Genomic DNA, 15038 nt, shown 5'->3' with positions numbered 1-15038 from the left:
AAAGAGGCAAGAGAGGAGGGAAGGAGAAGAAAGAGAGAGAGAGGTGGGGAGTTATATTAGTCCATTTTCACTTTGCTGATAAAGACATACTCGAGACTGGGCAATTTGCAAAATAAAGAGGTTTAATTGGACTTATAGTTCCATGTGGCTGGGGAAGGCTCACAATATGGCAGAAGACAAGGAGGAGCAGCTCGCATCTTACATGGATGGCAGCAGTCAAAGAGAAAGAACTTGTGCAGGGGAACTCTTCTTTTTGAAACCATCAGATCTTGTGAGATTTATTCACTATCATGAGAACAGCACAGGAAAGACTTGCCCCCACTTCCCACTGGGTCCCTCCCACAATACGTGAGAATTCAAGATGAGATTTGGGTAAGGACATAGCCAAACCATATCAGGAGGTAACTGAGAAAGAAGGGAAGGAAGTTAGGAAACAAAGTTATAGAAAGCTGTAATAGTAGGGAGGAATGTGCTGTGCTGAGTTAATTATAGAGCAGCAAATTTTGTTTCTTTTTAATGCCAGTATTGTCTCAAAGTAGAAGGAAGAACAAAAATTTACCCTTTCAGAATTGAAAGTTTTTAAGGACTAAAATGTTAGGTAGACTTGTTAGTCCTGGTACATATTTTTTCATATACCTTTAAATACTTTTATGGTATGAGCACAACCCTGCTCCTCACATTACCATCACCACTGTAATGAATATCTCTGAGAAACTTCTGAAGAACGGAGGCACCTGAAAACAAAAACTCAACCCAGTGTTGGTGCTATTTAAGGATTACATTTTGCATGTACCTGTGAGCCTGAGGTCAGAATTAATTTAACTTTGGACACAAAAGAACAGTAATTAGCTCAGCCTCTCCTTTTATTAGCTGTGTGTGTATGGGTGTTATGTGTGGTGTATACATTTGTGTATCAGAAAGAGAGAAGGAGAGAGATTGCCATTTTTGAATGCTGGAAATATTGTAACTTTATACATTTGCATGCCAGTAGAGAAAGCAATAAGAAGCAAATGTTCAAATTTAGGGGAAAAAATGGAATGGATTTATTCAGATAAAGGACATCTGTGGAAATTTGGATAGCCAGAAAAAGCTTTTTTCAAAATACAAAGATTTGTGTAGTCTTTGAATTTTTGCCCAAAAAAAAGCCTTATTTTCCCCTACACTTTATTGAGACCTAAGTATAAACTTTATGCAACTTCACCAGAATAATTTATCTTTCCATTTCTGTTACAGCTTAGAGTCTTTAACAAGTCTGTTTTTCCCCCTTGCATCACCTCTACACTGATGACTCTCATTTAAACAAGAACACACCTGATTAAGGAGCAGATGGCTTGTCCCTGGGTGGTTGGTTTATTTTTACATAACTATTATATTACAGAAAAGAAACTAAATTTGCTAATGAGATAACTGTACTTTAGTTAAATAAGTCTTTGATCTGGTCTTTTCCATTTCTTACACAGGAAAGTATCATATTGCATATACAAAAACAAAATGCTACCATCACCAAAAGCAGCTGGGTGTTACAGGAGAGAGTTCTTTGCTTAAACTCAGAAATCTCTACCAGCCTATTAACCTTGAGTAGGTCCCTTAACTGCTCCTGCTCTCAGGTTCCTAATTAGTGACACACATGAATTTTGTAATCCTAACCTCTTAGGGTTGCTATGGGAGGTGGGCTATACTGGGCTACTATTGTTAACATCACCTTTGCAAAAATTATGACAGTGAATGAGATCCAACCTAACTAACTTATCTTGCTTCTAACCTCCAAGTTGTCCTTGTTCCCTCCTGGGTGTAGGCTGAACTAAGGCTGGGAACAGCTTAGTAAATAGTTTAACTGTGAAAGAAAGATGATAACAGCCCTTTCTCAAAACAATATCCTTCCTGCCTGGGGACTAGACTGGTTTTTCAGGACTAACAAATTAGCCACAGGATTAGAAATTATGGTTTAGGAGTCATGGAGCTGGAGGATGCAAGATTCTCAATCTCCCCAAATTGCTCCTGGGAAAATAACATCACTATTGTAAAACTTAAGATCAGTGCTTGAGATATTTTTAAGACCTTGTACTCAGTGGATAAGCTGGCACCACCCAGCTCAATAAACTACTTCATCTGGTCTTGTGGTCTCCACCCAGGAACCTACTCAGCAGGTTCAACTCCCTATGATTTCATCTCTGACCCAAACAATCAGCACTCCCCACTTTTTGAAACTCGACCCACTAAATTATCCTTAAGACTCCAATCCCCAAGTTTTTTGGGAGACTGATTTGAGTAATTACAAAACTCCAGTCTCCTGCACAGCCAGCTCTGCATGAATTAAACTCTTTCTCTATTAAAATTCCCTTGTCTTGATAAAGTGGCTCTGTCTAGGCAGTGGGCAAAGTGAATCCACTGGGCAGTTACACTGCCATGGAAATATTTAATAATATTATAGTAGTATAATATTATAAGTGTCTTGGTTTGAGATAATAATTTCAGCTTGGTCCTAAGAAATTAATGCATCTTCCTGTTCAAAAGGAGGTAAAAACTCCCTATCTAACTGACCTCGATACATGTAGGGAGAACAATCACATTAAGTAACCCAATTTTAGGATCCATTAATTACTTCATTTGGAAAGCTATGGAGTTGTAATATTGCAGAGTTGTTTTTATCTCTAAATATATTAATCAGCTTATGGAGAAAACAGGGTAGGAATAAATGGCTTCTAAATGAAAAGAAAACAAAAACACTCAAGACTTAAAGAATGTAAGGTGAATAAATACATAAGCAAAGACAAAGAACTATTTATGATTTGTAATTTGTCTCACAAAACTAAATGCATACTGTTCCACAGCAAAAAATGAAAAAGTAAGACAGCTACCTTGAGGCTACATACTGTACAAAGCATAGATCCAGCCTTTACAAAATTTAAAAGTTGGTTGTAGGATAGCAAGGTGGCAAAAGCCAATTAATTACTGCTTTATAAAAATACATTTAATATAGAATGCCCAAAAATTGAAATATAGTTTATATAACAAAAAGATAGTTTTATTATCAGAGACTTAAGAAATATTTTTAATTCTCTAATTGTGTTACTGAAGATATTGCTTCCTTTGGGTTCAAATTACTGGTAAGAGTTGATAATTATATTGGCATTTCAGAAGGGAGGCAGTTATCAGTGCAGGGGAAGAGGGCCAGATAACACCTCCCACCCCAATTATTGGCTTAAGGACCAGAGAACTTGAGCTAGGCATCTCCTCTCCATTCAATCCCACACCCACCCTTCCTTTAATACTGATATTGTATTAGTCCATTCTCACCCTGCTAATAAAGACATATCCAAGACTGGGTAATTTATAAAGGAAAGAGGTTTAATTAACTCACAGTCCCACATGGTCGAGGAAGCCTCACAATCATGGTGGAAGATGAAGAAAGAGCAAAGGAACATCTTACATGGTGGCAGGCAAGAGATCATGTGAAGGGGAACTCCTTTTTGTCAAACCATCAGAACCTGTGAAACTTACTCACTATCAGGAGAATAGCATGGTAAAACCTGACTCCATGATTCAATAACTTCCCACTGGGTCTCGCCCACAACACATGGGGATTATTACAATTCAAAGCGAGATCTGGGTGGGGATACGTAGCCAAACCATATCAGAAGTCATAAAACATCTTTGCTTGAATATGCTAAGTATCTAGGGCTAAGACTGAGGAAAGAGGCTTTTTGCCCTGTTACTACAGCAAAAGTACAGAAAGCCTTGTTCAGTTGTTCACTTTACATGATTATCTCAACAGCCTGCTTAAAGTATCACACAATACTACCTTTCAGTAGAGAATGATAAAGAGGCACAGGAAACAGATTCCTAGATAGAAGTCTCATGTAGTGAGCAAGCTTTAGGCCCTGTTCTTGGAAAGAATCTTGAAAAAGTGGTGCCTACAAGAGTCAGACCCAGAACAAGGCCTGCGTCTTCCCTCAGTTGAAGCACCCAGGTACTCCCACTACTAATAGATCAGAATCATCATTAGACATTTGATCTTATGTGGTAAATGAAAAGTGGGTTCCAGTGGTGAACTTTTAATTAGTAAATAGTGTGTGCTTTATGGAAGCCAAAAGCATATTAATTAATCTCTAAGATTGAATATGTTCACTCATCACTGCCAATACTATGTACATATTTAGGGTAAAATACTTAATAAGTAAGTTTAACAACAGAACACTAATTTCTAGAGCCTCGATAACCCTTTAGGCACAATGATATTTTGGGGGAACAACTTTATAATAAACAGAAAAATTATTACATAGGTTAAGTCACTGTCCTACACACATAATATTTTTAACTAACATGACGATTGATATTTCATAATTTGTTTAAGTATTAAAATGAACTGGTATTGCTTTATAAGTAAATTTTTAGAAAATTTTTAAAAACTGCAATATATAAATCATGTTATTTATAAAGTTAAATATTTGGGGATATCAACTTTAAATACATGCATTTTATTGATTTAAATTTTATGTAGGAAGAGTAGCTATTGATTATATTTTTCTTAAACACTAAAAGGTTTCTAAGGTAAGAAGAAAATGCCTCAAAATATAATTTGGATTTTGCTGAACACAAAGCTTTTAAGAAATGTGTTTGAAGATTAATGAATCCTGGAATTTTCTTCACTCTTTAAAAGAAATCGTTGAGTCAATGCTAACAGCAAGCAATTGCTTCAAAGAGCACTATGCAGATAAATGTTAGAGTCTTAGAAATAATGATGTAAAATTACAAAATGATATCATGTCCTTATAATCTGTCATCATAGCTTTCCCATTTAAGAAAAGAGAAGGCGTTTGAGTGTGCAAAACAGAGAGATAAGAGACAAGGTAACTTGCTGTCATCCCTCTGCAGAGATTTATGCTGGCAGAGGGAAGTGACGCTTAGGAGACCAGCACAGAGGTAGACATGCATCACTGACTGAGATTGATTCTTGGGTAAAATGGAAAATGATCAACAGACTAGATAGCAAGACCTTATTGACAGAGATATTGCTAAATGCATGAAACCATTCTTGCACTTTTTAGACTTGAATTTCTTTACTGTGCATAGCTCTTAGGCCAAAATGCTCCATCCCATTCCAGATTTGTTCTATGTGATTTAAAGAGTGCCTTTTTGGGTTTATGTACAATGTTTTGATAGCTGTACAATAATTTGTGGCTTATGAGAATGCACTTTTAAAGTAGTCCAGAAAGTCACTCATTTTTTTTGGTTTTGAAATAACTTATATGTACCCTGTTTCCTTAGTTAATTGTAATGTTGGTCCACTGCAGTAATAAAATAGTTATATATTGAATATCTCGAATGGACCACTCTGCACTGTTACATTATAACTGCTTATAACTTCGTAATGCTTTCATAAATGTGATTCATTACACTAATAAACATGCAAGACAACTGCAGCATCTCACTGTTTCTTTGCCCAAGTTGCTTTGGCCTTTATACCCAGAAATGACTTTCATTTTCACCTTGAACAGAACCATAGAAAATCTATGATTTGGATTCCTAGAAATTTTAATTTATATTTCCCAATAATATCTAATAAAAATGTATATTATGATAGAGTGACTTAAGCTGATTATAATTAAGGAAAAATATCTCTCATGGGAGAACATAGAAAGTATAAAAGAATGAGAAAACAGAACCCATAGTAAAAAGGTTAATAATAAAGATAATTGATTAAACTACAGGCAAAAAGTCTGATAGTAAACTATATGTTTTTTAATAAATAAAGGAATTTTGGGGGAAGAAGGGGATAAGAGGAAGAGGATGAGCATTTTTACTCTATGTATAACAGATATAACTAGTAGAAAGAGATTCAAATGGTAGCATAGCTTTTAGGTGAGCAACAGCAGAAGGGCACAATTTCTGCTTTCAGTGTTAACGATGACTTGTCCTACTAGAAACATAAGGAACATTCTGCCAATATTCTGTGACGATCTGGAAAAGCAGGCAAGAGTTCCATTTGTGAAAATTTATCCAGCAATGATGTGTTGTTTTTTTTCCTACAATAGAGAATAACTGAACAGTCTACATCCGGCTTATATTTTGTCATTCCCACCTTTGACAATCCTACTGTGCTACAGGCACTGATGTCTTCATTTAGTGCTAACCATTTCCCGGAATGGATGTGAAAAAGTAAGGTTAGACATTGGAATCCACATCCTCATCAAGAAATACAATTAATTTGCAATTTCTAGTCTTAGCTCTAGGCAATTATGTGACTACTGAGCTATGGCCTTACTCCAGGCCCCACCTGACATGTGGTATGTCAAGTTCACATGATGGTGTGGGATGGAGTCACACTGGTTTCCTTAATTATTCTGAAATCTACTCAACCTCCTAATTCAGGGTTTGGACCATACTTATTACACTCATACTTACCAGCTGGGGTCCTTTCTAGCCATATCCTCTACTACAAATACTTGTTTTATCTGTGAAATAACAGTGATAAAACTTGTATTTCAGGTTGTTCTGAGAACCAAATTAACTTTTATGAGATAAAATATATAAAACTGGAAAGCAGCAGATACTGTAATCATTGAATCTTTCCTTCTTATGCCTCCAAGCATCATCACTGACTGTCAGCTCTGATGACATGCCTTTAGCAGTAAAACTGAATTGACATGGATGCTGACAATAACTAATCTTAGAACTTAGATATTTGGTCTGAATATCTGAACTTAAATATCTGGTCATTTGGTTATGATTATAGTTTGGTTAGTCCTTCTGGCTTTTGGTCTAGGTGTTCCGAATGTTTTCAATCATGTCCCTATAATCCTTTCACTTATATACGTGCATGTAATACAGATAATTCAGGCTATGCTAAGACCACATTATTCTATAATTGTAAGAACATGTATAAAATTCTGAGTCCAATTAGCATGTCAAATGATGTATAAGACCTATTTTACACAAAGTGCTGAAGTAAGTTCTCCAGGCAGAAGAATAACAACAGCATTATATTATGGAATTTCACCATATGTAGTCGTAAATATATCACAAAAATACAGAATGAGGTACTAAATGAAATTATAGCATTGAGAGATTTTTACATTTTGTGTAAAGTTGCATTACATTATTTTAGGACAGACTTTTAGAATTTAAGCATACATATTCTTGTCTCTAGGGCAACCACTAAAAACTGGATAAATAAAGAGGTATAGGTAGAAATGAATAAAGTATTTTAAATGAAATACTAAAAAATACATAATTGCCACAAAAGAAAAAGAAATAAGAATCTCAGGGACATCAATAGCAACAAAGAGAATACATAAAATCAAATAGCCAGGGTTGGGCTCATTTACTCATGCCTTTAGTCTCAGCACTTTGGGAGGCTGAGGCAGGAGGATCACTTCAGGCTAGCCTGGGAAACATAGCAAGACCCTGTCCCTAAAAAAATTAAAAGATAAATAGCCAGATGGGAGACTTAAACCAAACAATATCAATATTTAACCTTAAATGTAAAAGAGCTAAGTACTCCAATTTTAAGAAAGAAATTTTCAGAGGAAATTATTAAGAATAAACAACCAAAAACACCCAACTATATTGTTCTTAAAAGACACACATTTCAAATATTTATCATATATATATATATGAAATAAATATTTATACATATAGGAAGATACAGATAGGCTGGAAGTAATGTATGGAATAAGATACAGCATGCAAACAAAAATCATAATAAAGCTAGTTTGGCTATATGTCAGACAAAGTAAATCTCAGAACAAAAAATAGCATCAGAGATAAAAAAACAACTTACAATGATAAAGCACCAATTAATCAAAGAATCATGAAAAATCCCAAATGTACATGAATCTAACTATAGAGTTCTTAAGAACAGAAAGCAGAAATTGACAGATTTAAATAGAAAAATAGACATATCCACAATCATATTTGAATATTTTAATACCCTCCTTTTGTTGACTAATAGAATAGGTAGACAAAAACCAAGTAAACATGTAGAAAATTTGAACTACAATATCAATCAACTTGACCAAATAGAAAATTATAGAACACTATACTTAACACCTGCAGAAAATGTATTCGTTTAAAGTGTATATGTAATATATATCAAGATAGACATTATACTGGGTCACACATCTTAATAAATTTCAAAGAATTGAAATCACGATTCTGTGAATATTGTAACTGAGATAAACACAAAATTAGAAACAAAAAAAATGACAAAATTCTCAATTATTTGTAAATTGAGCCATAGATATCTACATAACCTTAGAGTCAAAGAAGAAAGGAGAAATGAGAAAACATTTTGAAATGAATAAAAATAAAAGCATAGATGTAATTATGGTGATGCTTAGAGGATGTTTCAAATCTCTAGAGGTTTATAATGGAAAAGAAATTTATATAATTAATAATCTAAGCTAGTGATTGTCATATTTTTTTCTTAAGCAGTTGGACAGAAAACATTTTTGAGTTATGGACAATAGTCTCTATAGCAACTATTCATCTCTGCCATTGTAATACAAAACAGCCATAAATGGTACATAAATGAATGAGTATATCTACATTCCAATAAAATCTCATTCTTAAAAGCAGATGTCTGGCCTGTGGGATGTAGTTTGTGGATGATGATCTAAGCATTCACCTAAAAATGTTAGAGAAAAAAGAGCAAAATAAACTCATGGTAAGTAGAGAAAAAGAAATAAATACAACAGTAGAAAACAGATAATAATTGATAAAATTGACAAAGTCACAATTTGGTTCTTTAAAATGCTTAATGTAAGTGATACAAAAATAATCAATAAACAGAGAAAGTATAAATTATTAATATCAAAAATGAAAATGGGCTATCACTACAGGTCCAATAGGCACAAAAAATTAATATCACATATTACTTTACTGAAATAAATTAGTGATGTAGATAAAATGAACAAAGGTATTCAACAAAAATAATTTATTAAAATAAACAGAAACTGAATAAATTCCAAAGCCTTCCCAAAAGGCAAAATAGGCATAGATGGTTTCCTCCATGAATACTACTAAACATTCAAAGAGGAACTAATACTAATATTATACAAACTTTTTCAGAAAATGAAGATGGAGAGAAAATTCATTTTATTTCATTAGGTTGAATTTACAGCAAAACCAAAGGCTGACAAAGACATTAAAGCAAAAACATACAGACCAATATCCCTAATGAAATATAAAATCCTTGCAAGGTTTAAGCAAATCAAATTCAGCAATATAAAAGTTATTAATAATAAAAAATCATGTCCAGTGGAATGTGTCCAGAAAGGTAAACATAATTTTAGATTTAAAAATCAATAAATGTAATTCATCACATTAATAGAATCAAGAAGAAAAATAATGTTACCATTTACTAGAAGCAGAAAAAGTCTTCTGACAAAATCTAACACCTGTTCATGATTAAATCACTCAGCCACCTAGTAGTAGAAGAAAACTTCCTAAACTTGATAAAAGGCACATATAAAAAAGCACTTTTAATGGAGAAGTCATAAGTGATTTTGCCCTAAGCCTAAAATCAGAATGAGGCAAAAGATATACACTCAACATCTCTTCTACTCACTTTCATACTAGAGATTCTATCTAATGAAGTAAGATTAAAAAAAAGAAATAAATGTATAAAGGTTGGAATATGAGAAATAAAACTCACAGAAAGCATGATTTCTATGAAGAAACTCTAAAGGAATCTACAAAAATACTAAATCTAATAAGTAAAATAAGTTATATTTCAATACACTAACAAAAAATGCTGAAATATTAAATTAAAAATAAATAGCACAGGAATATGTAAACTACTTAAGACCAAATTTAATAATATGTAGAACTCTAATATACTAAAAACTATAAGGCATTCCTGAGAAAGTTTAAAGAATTAAGTAAAAGAAGAAGAATATCATTCTTACACGTAGAAAGAAGAAAAAATTTAAATATGGTAATTATATCCAATTTAAAAAAATAAAATGCTATATCTATAAAAATGTCATCAGAGCTTTTCAGTAGAAATTGGTAAACTAACATTTTATATATAAATATAAAGAAGCAGGTCATGCGTGGTGGCTCAAGCCTGTAATCTCAGCACTTTGGGAGCCCAAGGCGAGCAGATCATGAGGTCAGGCATTCAAGACCAGCTTGGCCTACATGGTAAAATCCTGTCTCTACTAAAATCACAAAAAGTAGCCAGGCATGGTGGTGAGTGCCTGTTAACCCAACTACTTGGGAGGCCGAGGCAGGAGAACTGTTTGAATATGGGAATGAGATGTAATAGTAAGCCAAGATCACACTACTGCACTCCAGCCTGGGTGAGAGAGTGAGATTTGCACATACACATACACACACACAAACAAAAAAAAAAAAAAAGAAAAGAAAGAAAGAAAGAATATAAAGAATCTAAAATTGTCAAAATCTCCTTGGAAAAGGTGGACAGTTTTAGAGGTCTTAAAGTTTTACCATAAAATTTGTTTTTAAGTGGTATTTAAATAACTTATATGTTTTAGTGAGTATGGTATTAGCATAAATATAAACAAACGGAGGAATACGGCTTAAAAGAAAGTGCCGAAACGACCTCAAGCAAAGATAATCAAATAATATTTGATGAATAAGTCAAAGCAATTTAAAGGGCAAAGAAGCCAATTCAACACATGGTGCTGTAATCATACCTCACACCATATAAAAATTTTAATTCAAGATAAAATGCAGATTAAATATAAAATTCAAAAAGTACAGCACTCCTAGACAACGACATATTTAAATATTTTTGGAACTCCTTTGTAATACAAAGATGTCTTAACAAATACCCAAAAGTACATTTTTTCTTTCTTTTTTTTTTTTGAGACAGTCTTACTCCATCACCCAGGCTGGAGTGTAGTGATACAATCTTGTCTCAGTGCAACCTCCATCTGCTGGGCTCAAGCAATTCTTTCACCTCAGCCTCTCGAGTAGCTGTGACTCTAGGCCTACCTAAATTTTCTACGTGTTTTTTCGGGATAGGGATGGGGTTTTGTCATATTGCCCAGGCTAGTCTGGAACACCTGTCCTCAAGCAATCTGCCTGCCTCGGCCTCCCAAAGTTCTGGGATTATAGGTGTGAGCCACCATACAGGCTTAAAAACACTAATCTTAAAATAAAACTCAATTAATAATTTGGGCTTCATCAAAACTTAAAACTTCAGCTACTCAAGGAGATAAGTGATCCCATTCAAGAAACCTACTCTAAGAATTTCTTTCAGGTACTTCCTCCAGTAACGTTTGGTTTTGTTTGGTTTATCACAGGGACAAAGATATGACCAGGTGTATTAGTCTATTTTCACACTGCTAATAAAGACATACCCAAGAGTGGGTAATTTATAAAGGAAAGAGGGTTAATTAACTCCCAGTTCCACATGGCTGGGAGGCCTCACAATCATGGCAGAGAAAGAATAAGGAGCAAAGGCACATCTTACACGGTAGCAGGCAAGAGAGCTTGTGCAGCAGAACTTGCATTTATAAAATCATCAGATCTCACAGGACTTATTCACTATCATGAGAACAATATGGGGGATACTGCCCCCATGATTCAATTATCTTCATCTGGCCCCACCCTTGACATGAGACGATTATTACAATTCAAGGTAAGATTGAGTGGGGACACAGCCAAACAATATCATTCCAGCCTTGGCCCCTTCCAAATCTCATGTCATCACAATTCGAAACAGTCCCCCAAAGTTTTAACTCATTCCAGCATTAACTCAAAAGTCCAAGTCTAAAGTCTCGTCTGACACAAGGCAAGTCTCTTCCATTGATGAGCATGTAAAATCAAAAGCAAGTTAGTTACTTCTTAGATACAATGTAGGTGCAGGCACTGCGTTAATATACCCATTCCAAATGAGAGAAATTGTCAAAAACAAAGGGGCTAAAGGCCCCATACAAGTCTGAAATCCAATAGAGCAGTCATTAAACCTTAAAGTTCCAAAATGAACTCCTTTGACTCCCTGTCTCACATCCAGGTCAAATCAATGCAAGAGGTGTGTTCCCATGGTCTTGGGTAGCTCTACCTGTGGCTTTGCCCCTCCCAGCTGCCTTCACAGCTGGCATTGATGTCAGCAGCTTTTTCAGGTGCATGGTGCAAGCTGTCAGTGGATTTACCATTCTGGAGTCTGGAGGATGCTGGCCCTCTTCTCGCAACTCCACTAGGCAGTGCCCCAGTGGAGACACTGTGTGGGTACTTCAACCCCACACTTCCCTTCTGCACTGCCCTAGCAGAGGCTCCTCATGAGTGCCCCAGTCTTTCAGCAAACGTCTCCCTAGACATCCAGGCATTTCCATACATCCTCTAAAATCTAGGTGGTGTTCCTAAACCTCAATTCTTGTCTTCTGTGCACCTACAAGCTCAACACGACATGGAAGCTGTGAAAGCATGGAGCTTGCACCCTCTGAAGCCACGACCCGAGCTCTAACTTGGCCCCTTTTAGCAACAGCTGGAGCAACTGAGAAGGGCACCAAGGCCCTAGGCTGCACTCAGCATGGGTCCCAGCCCAGGAAACCAATTTTTTCTCCTAAACCTCTGGGCCTGTGAAAAGAGGGCTACTGAGAAGGTCTCTGACATGACCTGAAGACATGTTCCACATTGTCATCATGATTAACATTTGGCTCCTTTTTAGTTATGCAAATTTCTGCAGCAGGCTTGGATTTCCCTCCAGAAAATTGGTTTTTCTTTTCTAGTGCTTCGTCAGGCTGCAAATTTTCCAAACTTTCATGCTGTGCTTCCTCTTTAACACTTTGCCACTTAGAAATTTCGTCTACCAGATACCCTAAATCATCTCTCTCAAGTTAAAAATTCCACAAATCTCTACCACCAGTTTCTTTGCTAAAACATCACAAGAGTCACCTTTGCTCCAGTTCCCAACAAGTTCCTCATCTCCATCTGAGACCACTTTAGCCTGGAGTTTATTGTCCATATCACTATCAGCATTTTGGTCAAAGCCACTAAACAAGTCTCTAGAAAGGTCAAAACTTTCCCACATCTTCCTGTTTTCTTCTGAGCCCTCCAAACTGTTCCAACTTTTGCCTGTTACCTAGTTCCAAAGTCGCTTCCACATTTTCAGGTATCTTTATAGGAATATCCCACTCTATCAGTACCAATTTACTGTATTAATCTGTTTTCATGCTGCTAATAAAGACGTATCTGAGACTGGGTAATTTAAAAAGGAAAGCAGTTTAATTGACCCACAGTTCCACATGGCTGGGGAAGCCTCACAGTCATGGCAGAAGGCGAATGAGGAGCAAGGGTACATCTTACATGATGGCAGGCAAGAGAGCTTGTGCAGGGGAACTCTGGTTTATAAAGCTGTCAGATCTCATGAGACTTATTCACTACCATGAGAACAGCGTAGGGGAAATCTACAGCTCAGTAAAACATCATACATATTTATTCATATATGTGTGGACTTGAAAGAAATCACGTTCCTTATTCAACACGGGGATTTTGTATACAAACAGCTTGAAAACTGTTCCTGCATTCTCCTCTTAGCACTTACAATGATAGACACCTCACTAAAGAGTAATCACTGAGGGCAAATATTTTCTCTATTTTGCTTCCCTTCCTATCCCAGTTCTCTGGCCAGGTAGTAAGTAGTATATTGGGGGCGCTCAGTTGATAAATGTTAAATGACTAAAGGATAGTATAAAGCAGTTAGATAAACAAACTTGCAAAACCAAAAACCGTAAAGCTTCTGAAGGATGCAAGAAAAATCTCTTCATCATCTTAGTGCAGGCACAGATGTCCTACGTAGGTTACAAAAAGCACCAATCATGAAAGAAAAAAGTGATAAGTTGGACTTACAAAATTAAAAATAATTACTCATTAAAAGACACCATTAAGAAAATGCAAGGTAAGCCACAGATTTAGAGAAAATATCTGTTAAATACATATCTGACAAAAGAATTGTATCTAGAACATACAAAGACATTTTCCTACTCAACCTTAAAAACAACAATAACAATAAAATATGGGTAAAAAATTTGAAAAGATAATGAAAACATGGGCTTATGAATGGCCATTAAGTAGAGAAACCTTATCATCATTAGTCTATCAGCTATCAGTCAATGCTGACAGCATTAAATATAGGTGAGGATGTGGAACAACTGAGACTACCATATATTGCTCTCACATTGGAGAACAATTTGGCAGTTTCTTTTAATGTTAAATGTCACTTCACTTTCATTCTTAGAATTCCCTTCTTACCACCAAAATAAAAACACATGTCTACACAAAAGACTTGTACAAGAAAGTTCATAGCAGCCTTATCTAAAATTGTAAAATGATCAGAATTGAAAACAACTCAGATATCCATCATCAGAAGAAAGGATGTATAAATTACGGTATAGCCATGTGATGAAATACTATTCAGTAAGAAAAAAGAACAAGCTGCTGATTAATGTTAAAAAAAAAAAGGAACAAATCTCAAAAATACAATGAATGGTGGAAGCCAAACACATACACACACACACATGAACACACACACACACAAGTGTGTAATATGATTCCACTCACATGAATAAAAAGATAGGCACAACTAATCTATTGCAACAGAAATCAGAAGGTGATTTCTCTGTAAAGTATGAGGAATAGATGAGATAGTGGTGCAAGAAAACTTTATGAAAGAGAGAAATATTTGTATTATTTTGAGGGACAGTAGATACATAGGTGTATACAATTTTAAAAACTTACATAATTGAACTATGAAGATATGGGGGCTTTATTGTACATAAACTATGCCTCCATTGAAAACAAACATGTTAAGAAGCATTTTTCTAATCGGGCATTCTCACTGAGAAGAAGAGTAAGACAAGATACACGAGTACCTTCACAATTTTTGTTAATGTTCTAAATGAAGTTTCTGTTCAGATAATAAGATAAGAAACAAATATGAGAAGACAAAATAACTATTTACTGACAATATAGTTGTTAATTAATTTTAAGAGTGGCCACACAAAAAAGTTTGCAATAAATAGGTCTTTTAGCAATAAACAGGATGCAATAAAAATTCCATTCAT

The sequence above is a fragment of the Aotus nancymaae genome, unplaced genomic scaffold, assembly GCF_030222135.1.
Source record: "Aotus nancymaae isolate 86718 unplaced genomic scaffold, 86718_ANA_hifiasm-v0.15.2.pri h1tg000064l_0, whole genome shotgun sequence".
In the NCBI taxonomy this organism is placed as follows: domain Eukaryota; kingdom Metazoa; phylum Chordata; class Mammalia; order Primates; family Aotidae; genus Aotus; species Aotus nancymaae.
This window is presented reverse-complemented; position numbering follows the sequence as displayed.